We start from the raw sequence: 23,978 nt of genomic DNA, 5'->3' as shown, positions 1-23,978 counted from the left end.
AATGTGGTAACAGGTAAATAAATTAATGATATGTTTATTTGCAATAACTGTTGCAGAATGAAATTAATAAGCTGTAGAAACTGAGAATGGTACATTCAAATCCTGTTCTGCAATTATAAGGTGCATAAACTTTGGCAAGCCAATTCTCTCAACTCAAGCTACCTTTCCAACACACTGGTGTAAAAATAGTCAGAGTGTTCAACTAGACACTATCTACAAATATAGCAAATATGTATTACAAAAATATACTTAAAGTAAAAACCATCCAGTTGGGTATGTTGCATGCACTTCAAAGCCAAATACTCAGGAAGCCAAGACAATAGGATTCCAAGTTTTGGGACAGCCTGTTTTATATAGCAAGACGCTGTCTCAGAAAAGCAACAGAAACCCTAGACCCATCCAGAAGTCTTTGCATAAATATTGAGTGGACGAGTTTTATTGCAGAGCATTGGAGCATGATGCACTGCACATCAAAGGAAATCCATGATGTGGCAGAAAGGAATAAAAGATCCCAACAGCCAAACAGAAACCATCCACTACCCTCAAGGTAAACACTAATCCCAGGTAAAAGACGTTATCTATTAGAGGTAGTCCTAAATTAACCTGGGAGTTGGGGCCATCTGAGACTGTTCTAGCCAATAGAAAAAGCAATCTCATATGTTTATGACAAGGGGTATATTTACCATTTGGAACAACAGGCCATACAAGATAGAAGCTAGCCAGATGTGGTGGAGCATTGGAGAGCTGAGGCAAGAGAATTATGAATTTAAGGCCTGACTGACCTACAGTGAGTCCCTATCTCCAGAAATTAACAGAAAGAAGTTAGGCTCTTGTCTTCTAACAGGATGACTGCTAAGTTCAGTGATGATTATACTTCAAAAAGATTCTCCCTGTCTTTGAGAAATACACTCTTGGCCCTTAAAGTTGGCACTTAAAGTTGAGACTTATTAGCTTTTCCAAAGATTTATACACACTCCTCATACACAGAAAAAATATTTGCAACATAGAATTATGATATAAATGATCTAAGGAAAGAGAGAGATTTTTCTTTTCATTTTCAGCAGAAAATAAACCTCATATATTATTTACTTTGTATTTCTCCCTATAGGTAGTACAATTTTTATAACTTAGTAGCTATTCAAAATAACCAAAATATGAAACTGCAGCAGTTGGAGATGCCAGAGGAGCACACTTTGGGAGCCTAAGCAGCTGTGGATACTTTGCTTTGCAGTTTTTGGCTATGATGAAACCATCAGGGACAGCACATAAAATTGGATCACTTAAGAAATTGTGCACCCACGGGTTCGAGCTTTATTTTTCTAGGAAGACTGGCCTCACAGTGGACTTTCTTTCATGTGTCAGGGCCCAGGTCTGTCTCGGTTTTACACAACACATATTATGACTGTATATTCCGGTAGTAATCTCATGTTGGTCTGGTCTTAACGTTTCCGGGAGAAAAAAAATTACTAAGGTAAGAATAATTGATAGCCAGTTTTATTCAGGATCCAGATAGTATAGACTATATTCTTAGACAGATTTACATTATTACCTGGAGATAGAGACAGCAGGAGCATTCTGAACTGTCAAGACATCAACGTTTGGAGAACAGCTGCTGAGCATGATGGGAAAAACTCAACAAACTGCATCCTCTGACAATTTGCTGAAGGCATAAAAATGTCAACTTACATGAAGTTTCAGACTACAAATTTCTTAAAACTACAAGTAAATTCAGGCACTCTGCAGGAAATAATATTGGTTAGCAATCTACGGTTTACAGCTACCATAATAAACTGTTGTTAGCAGAGGAAAAATGGAATCTTAAAATATATTGTCAACTTTATTAGTGGAGTTAAAGGAGTAGTTGGAAAATGGAGAATCATAGCAAGAGAGGTGGGCCTACTTTTTTGATAGAAGTGCTATCAGAGTTACCAAATGCTCACACAAAATCACTAGTTTACTAATTAGAAGATACACATCCCCCCTAAACATATGTAGAGATAGAGCCTCCCACTGTGAGGCCCCAAAGCAAATTTCAATAAATTCAGCAAATAATGGACAATGCTCTCCAGTCACAGCATAAAACAACATATAAGTAAGAATGTAGGGAGTCCCTAAGCTTGTGATGTTTTTCAAAAATCAAACCCATTTGTAAAGATGACAATGTTTATAATAATCACTTGGCTTCTGCTACAGTAGGATAACCACAGAAAGAGACTAGATGTGAATAAATAAACTTCAGTACAGAAAGGGAAAATGACTAAAGACAAATCCATTAAAACGAGATACTATAGTCAACCATAATCAAGAGACTGACCAAGATTAAATGTATAAATTACTGAGCAATTGCAGAAAGTCAAATGGAATACAAACAAGAAAACCTAAATAGCTAACAAATTTTACATATATTGTAATATAATAACGATAGAAACTTTCTTTCCCCAGTCTTTCCAGGTGAGTGTTCACTAACAATCAACATCAATGTTATACTTGGTACTTAAACCCAAACAAATATTTCTGTTTAGCCTTGAAAGCAAAGAAGAGTTGGAGCAGCCAGTAAGCTCTCCATTGTGATGTGTGCACACTTAGAAGTTAATTGCTTCTAACTGAAAACACAAAAGAATTTCCTACTTTGTGTTGACCTATCTTTGTAAATAGCTATGGACATCTTCTTAGGCCCAGCTAGTCCATTTTTTTCTAGGAAATCACCAACAATTTGTATAAGTGTTAAATTTTACTTTGTAAAATTGAAGAACCACATATAACACTGGTTTATTTGAACTGGCTTGAGAACTGCTCATCACCAGTTGTATAAGCTAAATAAATAGACTACACATTAGCTGTGAATACCAAGGCATCATTCTTATGGAAGAAAAAAACAGTTCATGCTTTGACCAACTGACTTATACATTGGGGAAAGAACACTCAGTTCCCTTTTGATCATTAATGTTTCTTGATCCCACATCCCTCTATGTGTATATGTCTATGCCATTGTAATAATCTTTAACTGCTGACTGGGAAGAGGAATTTTAGAGATTTATCAATAAGATGTACTTGAAAGGTGTTCTTCACTTAAGTGTTTTCTTAAAGCACTCTCTCATTAAGCAGAGTTCCCAAATGCAGCATAAGTATCCCTGAGCATTTGTAAAGATGTAAATTGCAGAATTTGCTCAGACCTTCCAAATCAGAAACCTAGGAGCAAAACCAAGAATCTGGAGGTTCCAATACACAGTCATTTCAAGAATGATTGGCCTGAATGAGTCTACTATATGAAACAACTACCAGTCCATTAAACTATCTGTAAACTATAAATTGTCAGCCATTATTATTTTCAGCACTGTACGTAAATTTTCCTGTCACTTTAAGAAATTTGTAGTCTGCAACTTCATGTGAAATGACACGTCTGATGCTTCCAGCAAAGTTTTATATTGAGTTTCATCTCATGCCCAGCAGTCTCCTTCCAAATTGTAATGTCTTGACAAGTTGGTGTGCCTTGCTCAGCATTCCAAGATTGTTAATCCATCAATAACCGGGACACATTGTGAGGAATTTTGATGTAGGAAGTTTGGGACAAAATCTAAGTATGAGTGTTTTCTGCCTAACACACAATAAGAACACACATGAGCATATAAACACAGACACACACACACACACACACACACATACACACACACACACACACACACACACACACACACACACATATATATATATATATATATATATCTTCCTAGTATAAAACAATGTAGAATGCTAATGTTTTTTAAAGACATTCCTATTTCAAGGTTAAATAATCCAAATGTAGCACAAAAAATTGGAACATTTCTGATGTTAAATGCCCAGACTATTCTTCAGAACACTGCCTCAACTACTCCTCACTTTTCAAGAGTCCTTAGATACAGACTAACATGGCGAATGGTCATAACCAAGACCATTAAGCTCTCCACCAGCTTCACTTTCAAGCCTTTATAAAGGTATTTATGCTCCATGAAAATCATCAAGTTTGTGTTATTGCCATGGGTCAGAGTGGAGGTTGGCAAAGAGACATTTCAAGACTGGGGATTTTAAATTGAGGATTGGGCTCACTGTTCAAAACAAAGCAAGCTTCCCTGATGTTAAATGCAGCCCACACTCAGGACAACCTCCAGGAACGGCACTGTTTTGAAGGGAGAATGTTCCAAATGTCAAATGCCACCACCTCTTCTCTTCCAAGTTCTTAGCATTCTCAACAGGAAAGAACCTTCCCAACATGGAAATCTGTCTTTTACCCCTTTCCCTCCCTTGAGGACGTGTATTTGCCTGCTGAGAAGCCAGTATCTACACTGTAGGATTGCATGGTGCCAAATCAATCTTCACAGTTGTATTCCAAAATCATCTGGAGACACATTTTGACAATACTGTTGTTCTGCTTAATCACAGGCTCTAGATACAACTGTAACTCTCAGAGAAGTAAGCAAATCTGTACATACAGTCCCATCGTTCTTTCTCCCCACCACCACCATTTGCTAAGGTTTGAAAACTCACAATTCTGAGATGATATTAAACCTGCATGTAGACATATGACTTCATCAACATGTAGTAGGGGCAAGTAACATGTCTTACACATGGAACACAAATTGGTTTTGTTAAAATCTATTTTGTGCCATGTCACATTCACATGTTGAAATACTAACCCACAATATCCTAAAATATGAGTTTCTTTGGAAGTCTTGCTTAAAGGGTTAATTAATAACTAAATGAAGCCATTAGAAAAGGTTCTAATCCAGTCTGATAAGTTCATCCAACAGGACACACTGAAGGTGACCATAATAACAACAAAGAACAGAGCAGCCATCTATAGGCCGAAGCAGCATCAGAAAAAACAATCATCTTGACCTTAGACATACAAAATTGTAAATACATTTTTTATTGTTTTATTTAACTTCTTGCATTTAGATTGATAATCCCCTATGAAGGTGTGTGTGTGTGCGTGTGTGTGTGTGTGTGTATGTGTGTATGCAATTTATGCACACGAGTGTTTGGTCCAAATCACTGTATACACACACATGCAGAGGTCAGATAAGGACATCAAATCTTTTATTGAACTGGGAACTTGTTGTTGAAGCAATGCTGACTGACCAGCATGCTCCTAAGATCCATGTGTCTCCATGTCCCAAGAATGGAGTTACAGTGGCTTGTTTGGTTCTTTTATGTGAAGGCTGAGGATTTATACTTACAGTTCATGCTCAGACAGCAGATATTCTTACCTACTGAGGCTTCTTCCCAGGCCCTGAAAAATAAAGCTCAGTTGTTTCAGCCACCGTGTTGGTACTTTCTTGTAACAGCTTTTGGTAATGATAGATGGGTGTTTTTCCAAGGCCACGTTTTCTTAACTCCTGGAGCCACCTTCTTCTCCTACTTCTCTCCTAAGCATCCCTCTGCTATATAGATGCTCTGATGTGACCAGCATGCAAAGGAGACTTTGTTTTTGCAAGACACTGTAAAAGAGAAATCAATATCTCTCTCTCTCTCTCTCTCTCTCTCTCTCTCTCTCTCTCTCTCTCTCTCTCTTTTCTCACAAACTTTGATTCTTTGATGAGAGATGAAAAATGATAGAAAAGTAAATGCAAATGAACAAGGTAACAAGAAAGACAGGATCTAAAAGCGAGAGACAGAATGAAACAAAAACGTGAAGATCTGCAAGAGAAAGTTTCAAAGCAGTGTGCAGCTAGTCCTAGCTTAACAGGAGCAATCAGTAGAAGAGTGATGTGGGATTCCCCTCTGTATGCTATGAATATGTTTTATTGCCATTGGTTATTAAAGAAGATGTTTTGGCCAATGGTTTAGTAAAGTAAAACCAGGTGGGAAATTTGAACAGAGATATAGAGAGAGAGCAGGCAGAGTCAGACGGAAGACTTGTAGCTGCCAAAGGAGAAAGACACCAGCCAGAACCTTACCGGTGGGCCACAGGCTCATGGTTATTCACAGATTAATAGAAATGGGTTAATTTAAGATGTAAGAATTAGCTAGAAATATGCATATGCTGTTGGCCAAATGGTATTGGAATTAATATAGTTCATTAATGAAGGTCTGGGCAGCTGGAAAACAAATGAACAGTCTCAGTCTACAGAAGAGAGCATGCATAAGACCCTAAATTCAATTCTTCTGAATTACAATAAGAGGTCAAGAGACTGTAGCATGTGTATTAGGAAAGGAAAACTTTTTAACAAATCGTTTATGGGTCTGAATGTGCCAAGTGCTTGCACTGAAATTAGGTCAAACCTAAGTTCAAGACAAGTAAAATAAACTAGTATTACAACATGTGCAATGGTGAAGCCACTATCAATATTCTACATTTGAAATAAATATGTCCACAATAGAGGAGCGTATCCTGAAAGGGAGCAGGACTCAGAAAGGGAAGAAGAGCACAGGGGCCTCCCACTAGCTTTCTAGTTACCATTTTTCTCACAGTGACATTGTCATAGCCCTAGGCTGTGTCCTTGATACCCCTGCCAGGACAGGAGCAACAACTCCTGTAGGAGGTGTCCAGGTGTCCAGTCTAGTTAGCAAGGTGTCTCCCTCACAACCAGTGTAGACAGATATTTCACCTTAGTCAGCCCCTCTATAGATTCTAGAGCTTTCTAGCAACAGTAGTAGGAAGTCAGGGCTGAACGCTGGGGAGTAGGTAAAGGCAAGCTTGGGAGGCAGGGTGAATGAATGACTATTGACTTGAGATTTCTACTTCCTCCCCATTTTCAAAAGAGAACTTTCTGCAAGACTAGACATACAGCAAATTGATAATTCCTATTTCTTACATTTTTGTCACTTGAATTTTTAAAATCATTGGCAATAAAAATGCCTTTCAAAAACCATGAAGCTGCCAGTTTTACATATGAATACACCCAATAATAAGATATTATTACCAGGATCTATTTCTCTCTTTATACAAAACATTTTCCAATATAGTTAAGAAAAGAAGGAAGAAAAAAATTAATTCAAGAAGAAACAGGCAAATGGTTTGGGAGGAAGAGACAAAATTAATGAAGAAGGGACGAAGGTAGTTGATATTTGCAAGGGAAGACTAAAAGGAAATAGCAGATAGGGTTTAGTGTCCAAGCCTGGATTTTCTAAAAACAAGATTTCTGCAAGAGTGACTGTTATCTAATCAGATCTAACCTATGCCAAGCATATATTTAAGGATCTCATGTCATTGTTCTCCACTCCAGTTTGAACAGGAAAAAGTAACAAATTCATAGGCTGTAACAACCATGAATATTTTACACACAATCCCACCCTGCCCATAGACAGGTCTATTGATCAATACTGACTTTAGATAGTCCCCTACTGTGGCTCAAAGACATTTATTTGAATGGTTTAGCTATGCCGCAGACTGGCACTAATCTTTGATTTCACTAATAGGAATGGTGTCTATAAGGTTCAAGTGTTTGGGCAAACTAATGGGTAAAAAAAATTATTGAATCAAAGTGCAACTACCGCAGTAAAAGATAAAGTCTGTGTTCCATTCAGTAGGAATGTTAAATCCCACAGAAAGCTTATGCTGTTAGGTTTCTGCCTCTGTGTTCTCTAAAAGCCAGATGAACAGGACTAAGCCACAGAACGCTGCCCTTTGATTCTTCCCTAAATGTGAAAGGAAATTCAAATCTGTATAAGCCGCTGGTATTTAAGGGAGGATATCAACAGAATGAAATATTCCCCATAGATATAGGCCTCTTCCTGCTGTATCCTAGGTCATATCAAAACACCTATTTTGAAGCCTTCTCATTTGTCTCTTTTGCTTTTCTTGCCTAAGTTTTGTGTGTTGTTTTCAAGAAATCATTGACAAGGTTCATTTCCTGGGTTTTTACTCTCTCTTTGTTTCTAGTAGTTTTACTAATGTAGTCTTATATTGAAGTCTTTAATCTATTATTATATTTGTTACTTTTAATTGACACAGGGTAATTGTATGTATATTTAGATATAGGGGATATTTTGTTACATGTATACAATGCAAGGATCAGATTAGAGTAATTAGCATGTCCATCACATTGACTTTTAGCATTCCTTTATGACGTGAATATTAAAAGGCCTCTCTAAGAGTTATAATGAAGAATTCAATTAATTTGAATTGATTAATTGATGTTAATTGTGGTTGTTTTACTTTATTATAAAACAAAGTTTACCCTTCTTTATCCTGCACAAATGCACATTTTTAATTGATGAGATGAGAGCTCATTTTAATTCTGCATGAAGATAATATGTATAATATATTGGTATCATATCAATGAACTCTTCACCTGACAAGACCTAGGTCCTAATATACTTCTTCATGTTTTCTTATATATACAAGCTTAATAGTTTTGCATGTTATTTTTATTTTATTTTGAGTTAACGTTTAGTGATTGCACATATACATGGAAAAACAACATGATGTTTTAGAGATGTATACATTATAAAATGAACAAATCAAGTTAAGCAACATATTCACACCTGAGATGTTTAACATTTCTTTGTATTAGGAACATTCAAAAACCTTTATTTGGCCATTTTGAAGCATAAATTAACTGTAGCTGCTATAGTTAGCAATAGAATATCAAGATTGACTCCATCTGTCTAAATGTAACTTGTATCTACATCAATAGATTTGTCTGTGATGTTACAGTGGCAGAATATATTCTTTTAAGGCTAAATAACATTTCATTTTTTATATATGCCATTTGAAGTAATCCAGTCATATTTGGGTTGCTTAAATATATTGGTTATTTTGAATGATAATGTGATAACGTGGTAATTTAGACTTTTTTTTTTAGCATCCTGACTTAAATTTTTTTAGATACAGACCTATTTCTGATAATATTGGATTATATTAGTCGGATGAAAGGCAATTTGTTGTGGAAAATAATATTTGTTTAGCTAAGTAAAGATGTGTTACATTTGTTTGCACTGAAAAATAATTGTTTAACTACATAATCATGTGTTAACTTGTTTATGCTGCATTTGTTTAAGCTGTGTAAAGATGTGTATCATTTGTGTTATGTTGCCTGCCTAAGGCCCCTGATTAGTCTAAAAAGAAAAGCTGAATGGCCAATAACTAGGCAGTAGAGGGGTAGGTGGTGCTGATAGGCAGAGAGAATAAGTAGGAGGAATCTAGGCTTGAGACAGAGAGAAAATATCAGCAGAGGGACCACTGGGGATAGCCAAATAGGCAGCCACCAGTCACTCAACCACAAAGGAAGTAGGGACGTAGAACATACAGAACGTAAGGTTAAAAAACCCTGCAGCAAAACATAGATGAAGAGAGACAAGTTACTACAAGTTATAAGAGCTACTAGCACAAGCCTAAACTGAGGTCAGGCATTCATAGTTAATAATAAGTCTCCATGTCATGATTTGGGGGCTGGGGATCCAAGAATGTCTGCTACAGCAATTCCCCCAAAATATTTGCAAATCATTTCTTAAGTAAAGGACTGTGATGATTAATCTTAATTGTCAACTTGATGAGCTCTAGAAGGATCTGAGTCCACCTCTGGGAAATTAAGTTAAGACAGATGGGAACACCTGCCCACTATGGATGTCACTATTCTATGGGCTAAGATTCTGGAAGCACAGAAAAGGAGAAAGTGAGCTGAACACAAGCATTCCTCAACCTCAGCTGCCTCTTCACCCTGCCACTGTGACTTCTCCATCATTATGGAATATAACCTCAAACTGTGAGACAAAACAAACTCTTCCTTCCTTATGTTGCTTTCTCTGGGATATTTTATCACAGCAAGTGGCTGCTCAGCTGACTCGGGGACTAATGTCCAGGACTCGGTAACAAACATCCTCACTAAAATAGTAAAGGACTTGAATAGACAGTGCTAAGAGAAGGCATTCGAATAACCAACAAGTAATATGAGACATCATTAACATCGCCCAAAACTAAACAAACGTGAATTAAAGCAGCAATGTGACTGTGACATCACCTTACATCTGGTAGGAAGGCTGTGAACTGAAAAATGACAAAAGTTGATATGGACAAGAGGACATGGGCTTTGAATATTCTGAACACATACATACTGTTGAAATTTATAAATTGCAACCATTTGGCAACAGTATGAGAGCATCAAAGGAATGAAACTTAAAATTGAGATCTTACATCTGCTTTTAAACTTAGGATATTTTTCTACTTTGTTTTTATTTGAAAGTTAAAGTTAGGACAGCAAACTCTTCTATTTCTCTATGGATATTCAAGGCCTGCAGCACAGTTTCTTTATTAGGCTACCTACCATTCGGTCCCCTCTAACCTTTGCTAAAAGTCATAAGTACTAGTTCTGTTCTTGTTATCTCTTGGCTTTCTGTTCTGTTAAACATGTTTATTCTCTCTGCCAATATCAAACACTCTTACCACAATGGCTACTGAGCAGTTAAATTGCATGAACTCATTTCTCTTACCTATTCTCTTTCAAAATTGTTTTTTTCTGCCCAAGTTTTTTTCCGACTTCTTCATAGTGTCATGAAATCTCATTAAATCATACTAGAATTGTGCCAGTGTAGAAGTCACTTTGAGAGATAATCTAGAAAGTTGAGACTTCTGATTCTTAAACACAGTATACAGCAACATTTCTTTATAAATGTCCGAATGTAAGTTTTTACATGATTTCATGGATTTATAACTTACTACTTTTAAGTTAAACGATTAAATCAACTTCCTCTGCTTCTTGTAACTGTAGGTTTGCACCCTTTGCTAACTTCATGCCTCTTGAAAAGCCACATTCCTCCAATACTTACACTTTTGGCCTTACATTTTCTCATATGTTCCCGAAATTCTGACGATGCAAATGTAACCGTTTTAATCCAGCATTTCCGGTCTCTGAGGCACTGTTCATGTCTCATTACTGCTCAGGTTGGCCAAATCGTACTGCTCCACTTTCAAGTTCGCTGATGACTTCCTGTTGGTGCCGTTCTGCTTTTGAACTTGTTCACTGAGTTTATTTCAGTTATTCTGTTTTCAATTCTAAAACCTCCACTGGATTCTTGTTTTTATTTTTCTGCTAAGACTTCCCACTTATCATTTTTAAGTATCTCATAACTGCTCGTGAAAGTATTTTATGCTTGTGACACATCTCTAGCATTTATTTCATGCTGATTTGTGTGCTATAGACCAATAGTTTCATATAACTTTTTACTGAAACACTGAAGCTTTGGGTCTTATCAGATTTCAGATCTTATTTACAATATAGTCTTTAGGCACTGGTGCCATCGGACATGGGACTGTCACTGGATGGGGAAAATGAGCTACCTCTATAGTTCCATATAGAGTGAAAGGGTGTGATCCCCACTAACCCTCAATTGATTCTGGCTGGAATCCTTGTTGCTATGAATTGAAAATACAGTTCAGGTTAATTCCAGTAACATCACATACACAGCTACTGCCCATCTCTATCTCTGCTGTTGCCATGAGAACACACCCTTTGACACTAGCCAAAGAGCAGGATAAACATCTACCTCTATGATGATTCAACAAGACACATCCATTTATAAACTTCAGCAGGTCTTATATAGTACAATGGGGAAGAATAATTATGCCTAATACTAAGTGGGGTTTTAAAGAAAATGGGGACTTTAACATAAAACTAATGGAAATTACATTCTGTGCAATATATGCAAATGACTAACTCAGAACCATATGATAGGAAATGACAGGTGGGGTCATTTGATAAGCACATTCTTTTGCATCTACATAGTTTTTACTGGCTAAGCTCTTTAGTCCTATCTATCTATATCTGTTTTCTTATATACAATCACATCCCTGACTGTCCTAAATAATTACCGTATATTTTTAGGAAAACTGACTTCGGCAACTCACAAACATGAGCAGAACATTTTGTTTTCAGGAAAACTTTTTAACCCCACAACTATCATTTTCCCCCCAGGTTCATAACAGTAACTGGGCTTTGAACAAGTACATTCACATTTCAACTTCACCAAATATTTATGTTCTGAAAGAACTGAGGACAGCAGTTCTTACCTGGAGCTATCATAGAAGACTTACCTTGTGGTTATAGACTATGAGCAAACAATCTACCAAAGAAGCAAACAAATAAACATGTTCATTCTTTATGTTTATATCCTTACCTCTAGCAGTGACTATGAGCCCTCCTGTGGGTCTCGCATAATTATTGCATCAAAAATAAGTATTTCTGTGGGCTAAATTGCATATAAATACAAAGAAATGGGATGCAGTTTATCTTGATACCCAAAAGATAGAGACACCAAGGGAACTATTCCAGTGACTGATTGCACTGTTTATCTCCACGCCAGACACTTTCATTGACTCCATTCATGGGCTTTTCAAATGCAATTTGGTTATTCTGCTTGAAGATAATATGAAAAGAACTGAAGACTGGTGCAATGAGCTTCTTTTTCTGATTTGGTTTATCAATCAGTTCTTAGTGAAATCAATAAGCTCCCAAGAGAAAGTCGTAGATGAAGTTTTGCTGCTGTGCTGTGAGTTTGGCATCCTCATCACATTGTATTTGGTAATTATTTTTGTAACTGTATGTCACGATACTACCTTTAGCAGCTCCAAGAGTCACACCCTGACATCTCAGTATCCCCATCTATTAAGCAGCTCCAACAAAGCTTATAATTTACACTTCCCTTTTGTGGGCTTCCCTGTGTAGGTGACATAGACTCCATGCCTCCTGAAGTCCAAAATAATCCTTTAGAAGTCTTTGGAAGTCTTCCAAGTATATATGTGATGGGGAACAACATGAAGAACACTTATAAAATTAGGTGTGTGTGTGTGTGCGTGCGCGCATGTGTGTGTGTGTGTGTGTGTGTGTGTGTGTGTGTGTTATCATGTACAAACCATAGGTGCATGTATGGAGGTCAGAGTACAACTTTGGGGAGAGGATCCTTACTTTCCATTCTGTTAAGTAGGGCTTAGAAATTATCTTCTTATCTAAGAAAAAATTAGCTATATAACCAGAGTCCCAGAGTTTCAATGCCTCTACATTAGAGATGTGTATTTGTTATTGACACGAAGGATAAGCTTGAGAGGAGAAATAACTGTTTTCACAATTATTTAAGGTTACAGTTCAGTGAAGGTTTCATTTTTACTTAGCACTTAGTTTTGAAAGTTGTTTAACTCAGATACCTATCTAGCAGGCAGAGGAGAAAAAAATAGAGAAATCACCTCTCCTTCCTTAACACTATATCTGAAGTAGCTTTCAATAATTTGCTAATATAATTTGATACCTGCATGAAGGAGACACATAGCACCACCCAGGTATGAAGAGACCTCTTATTGGACTTCCATTCACCAGCAGCCCCTCCACACTATGGACTAGAGGAAAGGATGTTTGTTGGACCACTACCCACCTCTCTCAGCATAGCATCATTGTCAAGATAGCATCCTTGTCAACTATTAGCAAGTAGTTTCTCTTTAACCAGACCATCTCAGATCTTTGAGATTTTACTAAAAATATATGAAATCTTCTGAATTTTTGCAAATATGAGTATATTAGGACTACCATAAGGATTTTCACACCTCTTTTCTATTCCTCTGGAGAACACAAAGGAGTCAGTAATAAACATTAGTGTTTGCCTCCTCTGATACGGCATATTTATAACACTTCAGAGTGGTATCTTTTGATAGTCCCACTGGTGGTGGCTTTTACTGAACCCGTAACGGGAGCCTTAATAGCTAAAACTTTTAAAGTTTCCAATATTGTTCTCAGCTTCTATATCATTTGTATATTAAACGGCTACCAATTTTTTTAGTTAATTTTGTATCCTGACACATTACTGAAGCTATTTATAAGCTATAGGAGTTCCCTGGTAGAGTTTTTGAAGTCACTTATGTATACTATATCGTCTGCAAATAGTGAGAGTTTTACTTCTTTTTTATGATTTGTGTCTCCTTGATCTAATTTTGTTATCTTATTGTTCTAGGTAGAACTTCAAGAACTATGTTGAATAGATATGGAGTGACATTTTAATGGTGAAATGCATTTTTTTATAAATAAATCTTTTCAAAACTTAAGTAAGAAAACAGAATGTTCTGAACAACAACAAAAACAACCATCAAGCAACTGGCATGGCGATGAAGTGCTGATACCTGAGTAGGTGGTCTTCTAAGAGGAGTCACTGGTTCAGAGAAATAATACCACACAAAGAGGAGATGAAGTATTTCTTTGATGAACAAGTCAGGAAAGAAAAGAAAGAATATGAATCTATGCCACAAGTGATGACTGCTGTGGTAGAAGCAAGTGCCACAGAAACTATTGTAGATAAGGGACAGAAGAGGGGATAAAATAACTGGGTGACTTATACACGAAGAAGGGAATAAATGTTTTTCACTAGTACAATGAAAAATGTCTGTGTAGTCATTGCTAAATAAAAGTGAAGAGTTAAGAAGTGGCTTGTGTATTCCTAATTTCTCATAGAAAGAACACCACTCAGTCAAATGATGGCATTTAAGCTATTTCTTGGTATTTATTCACACACACACACACGTTTGTGTATGAATAGTAAATTTGTATACTGAGTCAGGTGGAGCTCCATACATTAACTTTAATTTTTGTCTTTTCTATTTTTAGTGATTTCTCAGTTCATGTATATATATAGAGTAAGTATATACTATCAGGAATGTATTAAAAAACAATCCTAATTTCACTGAAATGGAAAATAATTGCAAAAGGCAACAGTCATTAATCAGTTTTCTAATTATCCATCATAAATTTGAATGTAGGAATTATCTTTCACAGAGTTCTGTACTAGTATTGGGTTATTAGTCATTACCATTGGGACCATTTTCCCCAGATGAGGTCACAGGCTCTTTGATATCAAGAAATATTAGGTAGAATGGAGATAATTTTTTAATGAAGAAAAAAAACTTCTTTCAATTAGAAATATAAGCATATTTTTAAAGTAAGCACACTAAGTTGTTTGTCAGGTACTATAAACACTTTCTCAGGTACTATAAGATACACAGAGATCAGATTCTATTTTCCAAAGACATATTTTCATGTCACTTTCATATCAATAATTTTGTTCTTTGAATCACATCCTTCTTTGATATTATACTCCAAATTTACAAAACTGAGTCTACTATTAGCATTACAACTGGTCAGAGAAAAAAATATAAATTTAAATATACAACTATGCTAGAATTCATGGTGTTATCATTACAATTTTCTAGAAGATTTCAGAAACAGTAAAAAGATAGTGTAGTTAGGAAAATGAAAAGATGAACATCGGGAAGCCTGGCTTCAGATAAGCCGTCCATTTTTCACTTTTTCAGTTTGAGTCTGTCTACATGAAGTATCGCCAAGCATCCTCACTGGAGTGTAGATACCATTTTAAAACAAAATGCAGTGCCCTCAACAGTCAGCAAATTGATCATTTCCAAGACAGTGAAAACTGTAACCAAAATCAAATTCATTAATTTCGTGACAAAAATTAAAAGACTGGAAATATAGAAGCATTATTCAAAGTTCTATCCATTCTGAACATACAGATATAATTTATTCCATTGACAACAAGGCAGTCCTATAGCACCATATTAATGGGTACAGAATGCCGAAAGAAAATAAATAAGAGCAATGAGTTTGATTTTCAAAGATACTTCTGGATATAACACAATCACTAACATCATGCTCTTGGTAACAGAGTTTAATTGTACACCTAAAGATACCCACTGACAAAGTATCTGTGCAATATATAGATGAAGACCATTTTTCTTTTATTCTTAAAACATGTACTCTGAAAAGTATAGTATATAAAAGATTTTACTTTTTAAGTATTTTCTATGCCATGGCAGAAGCAGTAAGGCATTCACATAGAGCCCAAACTATAGACGCAGTCTGCAGTGAGACCACCATGAAGAAAGGGTGGTCTTCTGTATCAATGTCCTTCTACTTGACCTTAATTCTTAGGTCAAGACCATGATGAAAATAATAACTAAAATGACCATTATTGTAACTTTTTAAATCTGATACCTAAAAATATAAACAATAATTTTAAGAGTATTTATATTTCACTCTCAAATGTGCTTTATTTTCACATCAAAGATAATTTTTGAAGGGTTTGTAGGTAGGAGACATTCTACTTATTTTTTATCACTTAATTTTTGATGAAAACTATGTGTAAAACATACTGGTCCTATTTATAAAAAGACAATAAATCCTTAGAAAAATTAAGTAATTTCTAAGTTATATGTGAAATGCTCTCCTCAAAGCTAGTGTGTTAAAGCTTGTCATAGCCTCAATATACAAAGTTCACAGGTAGGGACTTTGGAAGATGATAGATGAGTATTTGGACTTTGTCATTGAATTAATACATTTATATAGTCACAATTTGATATACTATTAGAATAACTAGGAAGTAAAGCCTATCTGATGAAAGGGAATTCTTAGGAATTTTCCATTGGTGCATTTTATCTTATTTACAACTTCTTGTGTCTCCTTCCTCCTTCCCAAGGTTCTGCTATCAAGCAAAGTAACTGTCCACCAAATGCCCTCTACCATGTTGTTCTAGCTTAAAATGGATCCCAAAGCAAACCTCTAAAATTATGTACCAAATAAGCCTTTCCACTTCTGAGCTGATTGCTCAGATATTTTGTTTTGTCAAGGTGATCAAAGTTACTAGCAGGTGGAAACGTACTAAAAAAATGAGATCCTTGCTATTGTACAATTGATGGTTTGCTTTAAAGGGGGTTGGAGAGAGTTACTCCAAGATATTTTATATTATTTTTTGCTATTGTGAAAGGTGTCATTTCTTTGATTTCTTTCTCAGCCCATTTATCATTTGTATAAAGAAGGGCTACTGATTTTTTTTTGAGTTAATCTTGTATCCTGCTACATTATTGATGGTGTTTATGAGTTGTATAAGTTCCTTGGTAGTATTTTTGGGGTCACTTATGTAAACTGTTACACCATCAGCAAATAATGAGAGTTTGACTTCTTCTTTTCAGATTTGTATCCCTTTGATTTCCTTTTGTTGTCTTATCCCTCTATGACAAGAGCGTTAAATCTTTGAAGAAAGAAATTGAAGAAGACATCAGAAAATGAAATTTTTCCCATGATCTTGGGTAGGTAGAATTAACATAGTAAAAATGGCATCTTACCAAAAGCAATCTATAGATTCAATGTGATGCCCATCAAATCCCAGCAAAATTCTGCACAGACCTTGAAAGAACAATACTCAGCTTCATGTAGAAAAACAAACAAACAAACAAAAAACCAGAATAGCCAAAACAATCCTGTACAATTAAGGAACTTCTGGAAGCACCACAATCTCTGGCATCAAACTCTACTACAGAGCTACAGTAATGAAAATAGCCTGGTATTGGCATAAAAACAAACATGAGGAACAATGGAACCTGTTCAAAGTCCCACTTATCAATCCACATACCTATGAACACTTGAGTTTTGACAAAGAAGCAAAAAATATAAGATGGAAAAAAGAATGCACATTCAACAAATGGTTCTGGCATACCTGGATATTAACATGTAGAAAAATGGAGATAGATCCACATCTATCGCCATGCACAAAACTCAAGTCTAAAGTGATCAAAATCTCAACATAAAACCAACCACACTGAACCTCACAGAAGAGAAAGGGAGAGGTACACTTGAACATATTGGCACAGGAGACCAGTTCCTAAATATAAGCCCAGTAGCACAGAAACTGAGAACAACAATTAAAAAATGGGACCTTCTAAAACAGAAAAGCTTAGGTAAAGCAAATGACATGATCAAATGGCAGCCTACAGAATGGGAAAAGATATTCACCAACCCCACATTGGACAGAGGACTGATCTCCAAAATATACAAAGAACTTAAGAAATTGGTCATCAAAAGAATAAATAATCCAATTTTTTAAATGGGGTACAGATCTAAACAAAGAACTCTCAACAAACAAACTTAAAATGACTAAAATACACTTAAGAAAATGCTCAATGTCTTTAGACCATCAAAGTAATGCAAATCAAAAAACACCTGTCAGAATGTCCAAAATGAAAAACACTGATAACAGTTTATGATGAAGAGGATGTGGGATAAGGGAACACCCTTCCATAGCTGATGGGAGTGCAAACTCGTACAGCTACTTTGGAAATCAGTATGTCTGTTTCTCAGAAAATTAGTAAACAACCTACCTCAACACCCAGCAATACCACATTTTTTATTTACAAAGGATGCTCAATTGTACCACAAGGGCATGCACTTAACTATGTTCATAGAGGCATTATTAGTAAAATAGCCAGAGCCTGGAAACAACCTAAATGCCCCTCATCCAAAGAATTGATAAAGAAAATGTGGTACGTATACACAATGGAGTATTACACAGAGTTAAAAAATAATGACATCATGAAATTTGCAAGCAAATGGACGGATCTAGGAAGCACCATAGTGAGTGAGGTAACCCAGTCCTAGAAAGACAAATACAATATGTACTCTCTCGTAGGTGGCTTTTATGTATAAAACAAAGAAAAACCAGCCTATAATTCTGATTTCCAGAAAGCTTAGACAACAAATAGACCCTAAGAGAGGTATACATTGATCCAATCTACATGGGAAGTAGAAAAAGACAAGATTTCCTGAGCAAATTGGGATCATGGGGATTATGGAAGAGGGTAGGTGGAAGAGGGAGGAAGAAGGGAGGGAAGCAGAGAAAAATACATAACTCAATAAAAACAATAAAAAATAAAGGGGGTTGGAACTGGGGATTGGAAAGTTTGGATTTGCAAACTAGAAATATCATTGAATGATGCAAAGAGAACCTTAATAAGCAAAGGTGGTATAGACTCAAAAGTCAGGATGCCTGCAGCAAAAACTAAAAGTAATAATTGTGCTCACACAGTTTCAGACAATAATAAGTATTATGTTGGGACATGAACTAGAAGTTCTTCATCCTGCATTCTAGCAAGAACTTGTCAGAGGCCTGAAACTTTATGTGAGGTTTAAATGAAAAGCGATCAACTAATTGGTCTGGCATATAATTTTCAAAGCAGCACAGCACTGAGGCAGGGTCATGGATATTACTTGCTTTTCAACATATTTGCACTGAAATTTTTTTATCAAAAGCAAACCTGGAAGGTTAGAAAAATATGCAATTTGGCCAGAAAGGGAATGTGTTGGAAAATGTAGATGCAGAGAGAATAGTTGCTAAAGATATTAATATCACCAAACTGAACCAAATATCTTGTATCAGAAAAGGGAAGAAACAACTCAATCCCACTTTCAATATATATATATTTGCTCTACAAATATTTGTGGAGGCATTTAAAATTAATATTTATGTTAATAATAACTTTAAATCATTTACAATAATAAAACATTTGTAAATAGTAACAAAGAGATAATACAGCCTTTGAATCTAGAAATTCAATTTCCATAAACCTAAGGGAAAAGAAATGTGAACTGACAGAATATAACTGGTTTACAATCCAGTGCTTATTGATATATACTTACTGGAAACAATGTTAATATCCAGAAATAGAGGAACAAACTAGTTGTAGACATACTCAACCACAAAGTGTAGTAACCATTTTTCTGCAAGTCCTGCATGTCAAGTTCATTAATCAGTCCAGGCAAGAGTAGTTACTTTCACAAATGGCTAACCAACTCCATAAGGAGCCTTTTCAATGCCTATCTTCCTCTTGAAGTAGCTTGGTGCTTCCAGGAGCAGATGTCTCTCTGTCTTGAATAGTCTTTACTTCTTAAAACATTTTAAATGCCATATTCTGTAATCTTTTAAAGGTTTGAAGAATGCTTATCTATCTGAAATACATTTTTGTACATATAGAAAATCTAACTGACATGACTACAAGCTTGACTACTATAGATGATTATCAATTAACCTGTATTTCTTAATTATACATTACTTTTTAAAATGAGCTGCACAAACACAATACCTTAATCAAGAGCAGAAATACACTATAACAAAATTGACCTTAAATTTGTATCAATAAACCAAGATCCATGCCGATGCAAATCTCTATAGCATATTCCCACTTTAAATGTAAGCAAACTTTTATAGACGATATTTGGGAATATGGGCAGAGTTCTTTCCAAAATTTTTCCTGCTTTTTTTTGGGGGGGGAGTAATATTTTGAGAGGTGTTCAAGGCAAACTTTCAGTGAGTCTTGGTCCATCAAATTGTATTAGCCTGGAATGAATCCACAGGTTCTCATCCTCTGTGGAAAAAAAAGAAGAACCTCTTTTTCAAAGAAACATATCCTTAAACCCAAATTCTCAAGTCAAGACATCTTTATAATATACATGCTGGTGTAGTTTAGCAGCCTATACAATGAAATGTCTCTCTTTACTTAGCTCCTTCACAGTCAAAAAATTCTAAGAAGACACATTAATATACACAATCCAGATTCTCTGTGTATATTTCATCTTTACATGGCTTATTTTTCTTTATTCCATTTAATCTATGACTATCTGTACTCTGTCTCTTTAAAGACTGTTTCATTTTTTTAAACAATTTACTTCTTTTTCAACACTCTATACTCTTTACCTTCTCTCTCCCAAGCCTACATACATTTATTCAACACTGTGACCCATTTAGAGGTCTTTTCCATATGAATCTGTCTTTATTGTGTATCTGTAATTCTTTACTGTACAGGAGCACTTCTTAAAATGCTAAGTGCTTCTTAAAACTTAAGCTGCACCATTGCTGGGGAAGTGCTGCCTGCTTGCTCCATCCAGTCCAACATGGTAGAGCTGTTTGCTGCCTCTGAGAGCCATGCTCACAGCCCCATTTTTAGACACATAGCCAGTCTAGGTTGCCATTAAGCAAGTTGTAGAACTCTGATCACAAACCCCATTTAAATGATCCATAGCCAGATCTCCAAAAAGAACCAGAGCCATTCCTGCTGGTGAACTAGGAAGCTGCCACTTTTTAAAAGACATCACACAGTTTTTGCTGTGCCCCATGGCACTTTGCTCGCAGCAAGCTCATCTAGAAAAAAATGCGGCTACCAAGAAACTATGCTAAACTCTGTTCTTTTGTGTCTAGAATTCCTTTTCAAGCCTTCTCAGGTTTTACATGGAAATAGCGAGCACACATTGGAGTGCCAATTTGTTAGAGAAGGGGTGCTGTTTGTTTTTGGCTGCCCAGCTAGCTTAGACCAGAAATAATCACACAGAAGCTCGATTAATTAAATTGCTGCTTAGCCCATTAATTCTAGCTTATTGGCTAACTCATATTAATTTCTATTCATCTGTATATCGCCATGTGACTGTGGCTTACTAGTAAAGTTCCCAGCATCTGTCACTGATGACTCCATAGCTTCTCTCTAACTCTGCCCTTCTTTCTCCCAGCATACAGCCTAGCTTTCCTTGCCTAGTTCTGTTCTTCCCTGCCATAGGCTCAAAGCAGTTTTTTATTTATTAACCAATAAAGACAATATACATACAGAAGGACCTCCCACACCCAGCTATCAAGATCTATCTATCTATCTATCTATCTATCTATCTATCTATCTATCTATCACATAGATACATGAGATAAAAGCAGAAGGGGCATTATTGGAAAAAGGAACAGGGCTTTCAGGAGTAGGAGGAATCAATAAAAAAAACAGGTAAGTTTGAGCAAGACATGACATAACATATATGAAACTGTTATAACCAAAGCACATAATTCTGTACACTAATCTACAAAATAGTAAAAGTGCCTTTTAAAAGAATCATTGCTTTTGAAATACCCCATCAAGCTCTTGTCTCCTTTGTTCCCATGAACTTGCTTCTTGATTAATTTGTAAAGGATCCTTTCCTCATTTGGGTACTATATTTATTTCCTTGAGATTTTTTGGATTGTTATTTACTTTAAGGATCATCATCTGAAATATATTTCAAATGTATTTTTAAAAATTAGGGGGAGTAGTACCTAGAATATTGTATTCACAAAAAAAAAAACAGATGTAGAAATTATCAGCTAGAGTCTATAATTCTTGGGGATAGATAGGTTTGAACATACATATGTTTTCTAGCTTGCAAATTTTAGAAGGTAATGATTCCTATAGCTTATAATACCCAATGCTTCCCACAGAGTCTAAAGCATTTTTTTCTATAATACATCAGAATTTCTGCAGTAAAACAGGAATGATATTATAGTGGGGCTGAGATTATAAATTGTATCATCTGAGTCCAGTTAGAGTCTTGTTACTAAATGAGTTGCAGAAAATTTATATTTTTTCGGTACTCTTGGGAGAGATAACATCATTAATGGGTTCTAAACCTAATGGAATCATTGCTTTTCTTCAATATTTACCTAGAGTCAAACAATTATTATTAAAATATTTCTTTGAAATAGTCTGTGTTGTCATTTCTCCTCACAGTTGTTCTCTTCAGTAAAATATGGCAGACCCTAGAACATGATAAATTATTATGCAAAGGGAGCTTAGTGGGAAATTATTTTTGGCTCCAGTCCTGTGGTTAATGTTACAGTAGTTGACCTTGCATGTATCCTAGCATAACACTTAATTTTCCTCTGTATCATGCATATTATGACTAAATCAGTAATCTTAAATCTACACTCCAATACCAAATTCTCTCTCCCCAAAAATCATTTTGTTCTTATAGCCCTTGGAAGTAGACCTGGTGATCCTTTTATCCTACAATAAAATGAGCAGTCGTAAAATGGAGCAAGCAGTCTTAGGGCATAATAATTTCTTTTTATTAAAGCTGTTTAGGCAAAACCTAGATGATATCATGAGCATGCTCATAATGTGGAACAAAAGAGCCATAAATGAAGATCATTTAATCCTGTTTAGTTGTCACTTATACAGAGAGTTCATAATGAAGCTTTCTCCCACATGCCTGAAGCTAGGAGCTAACACTAGGGAAAATTAAAGTCTATGACCTCAACTTCTTTGATGTCTATCAGGAGAATAATTACCCTGTCTATATTTATAGGATGCAAAGAGCACATACCATTCCCCAGAAAATAGATATAAAACCAGAATGCATTCCCATTTGTGTCCAAGGATGAGTATTTAGCACTGACTGATAGGATCTCTTATGAACTGCTCCACATCCTTTGGGAGAAAAACTTACATGTGTATTTGTGGAGAATGACTTTAATGACATCATAAAGCATATGTCAAATGGTGACAGAAAGTCTTTCTTGATCTTAACCTTTATTAAAACTTAATATTACAAAAACTTCTGCTCACAAAACCTGTTTATCAGATTTTATGAGCGATTAGTATTTGCCTTATCATAGACACACTAGCAACTGCCTTTAAAAAGTGGTAGGAGTTATGTTGGAGCACAGCATTTCCCAACTGTGCTCTCTTCTCAGGAAAGAAAGCTGAAACTAAGGCTGATATTTCAACTCTGTTGCATTCCAATTATGAATACAATTTAACTGACATATATAAAACATTATCTTTGAGACACGTGCAAGCATTATATCTTTAGACATAAATGATGAGATTAAGTATAGTAATAATAAAACATTCCACTTGACAATAATGCCTTTCTCTGGGGACGATAAGAATATGGCTGTTAACAAGATTATTAAGATGCCATGAATTGGAAAGAGTGAAGAGGGGTATGTGGGAGGGTTTGGGGGGAGAAAAAAGAAAGGAAAAATGATGTGATTATATTATAATTTCAAAAATAAGCAAAGCAATTTATAAAAATATTAGGCAGGACAAGGATGCCTCATATTAATCATTGGCAGTATTTTACTATTTCTCATTCAAACTACCCTATTTTCTCTTTTAAGATGGGAACCATCCACCAGGAATTTTACATATTACATTTGAGCTAGGTGTGGTGGTGCCTGCCTCTAATGGCAAAAATCAGGCTGTAGAATTTAAGATCATTGCAAGATCAAGACCAATATATTCTATGTATTAAGTTCCACGTTAGCCAAGGTTACATAACACCGGTCTGTCTCAAAAAAAATTGTTAAAAATAATTTCTTAGTGTACTTCCCACTCTCTCTTCTATGACGTTCAGTGTGGTTGGCTTTATGTTGAGGTCTTTAATCCATTTGGA

Source organism: Arvicola amphibius, chromosome 3 (genome assembly GCF_903992535.2).
Source record: "Arvicola amphibius chromosome 3, mArvAmp1.2, whole genome shotgun sequence".
Classification (NCBI taxonomy): Eukaryota; Metazoa; Chordata; class Mammalia; order Rodentia; family Cricetidae; genus Arvicola; species Arvicola amphibius.
This window is presented reverse-complemented; position numbering follows the sequence as displayed.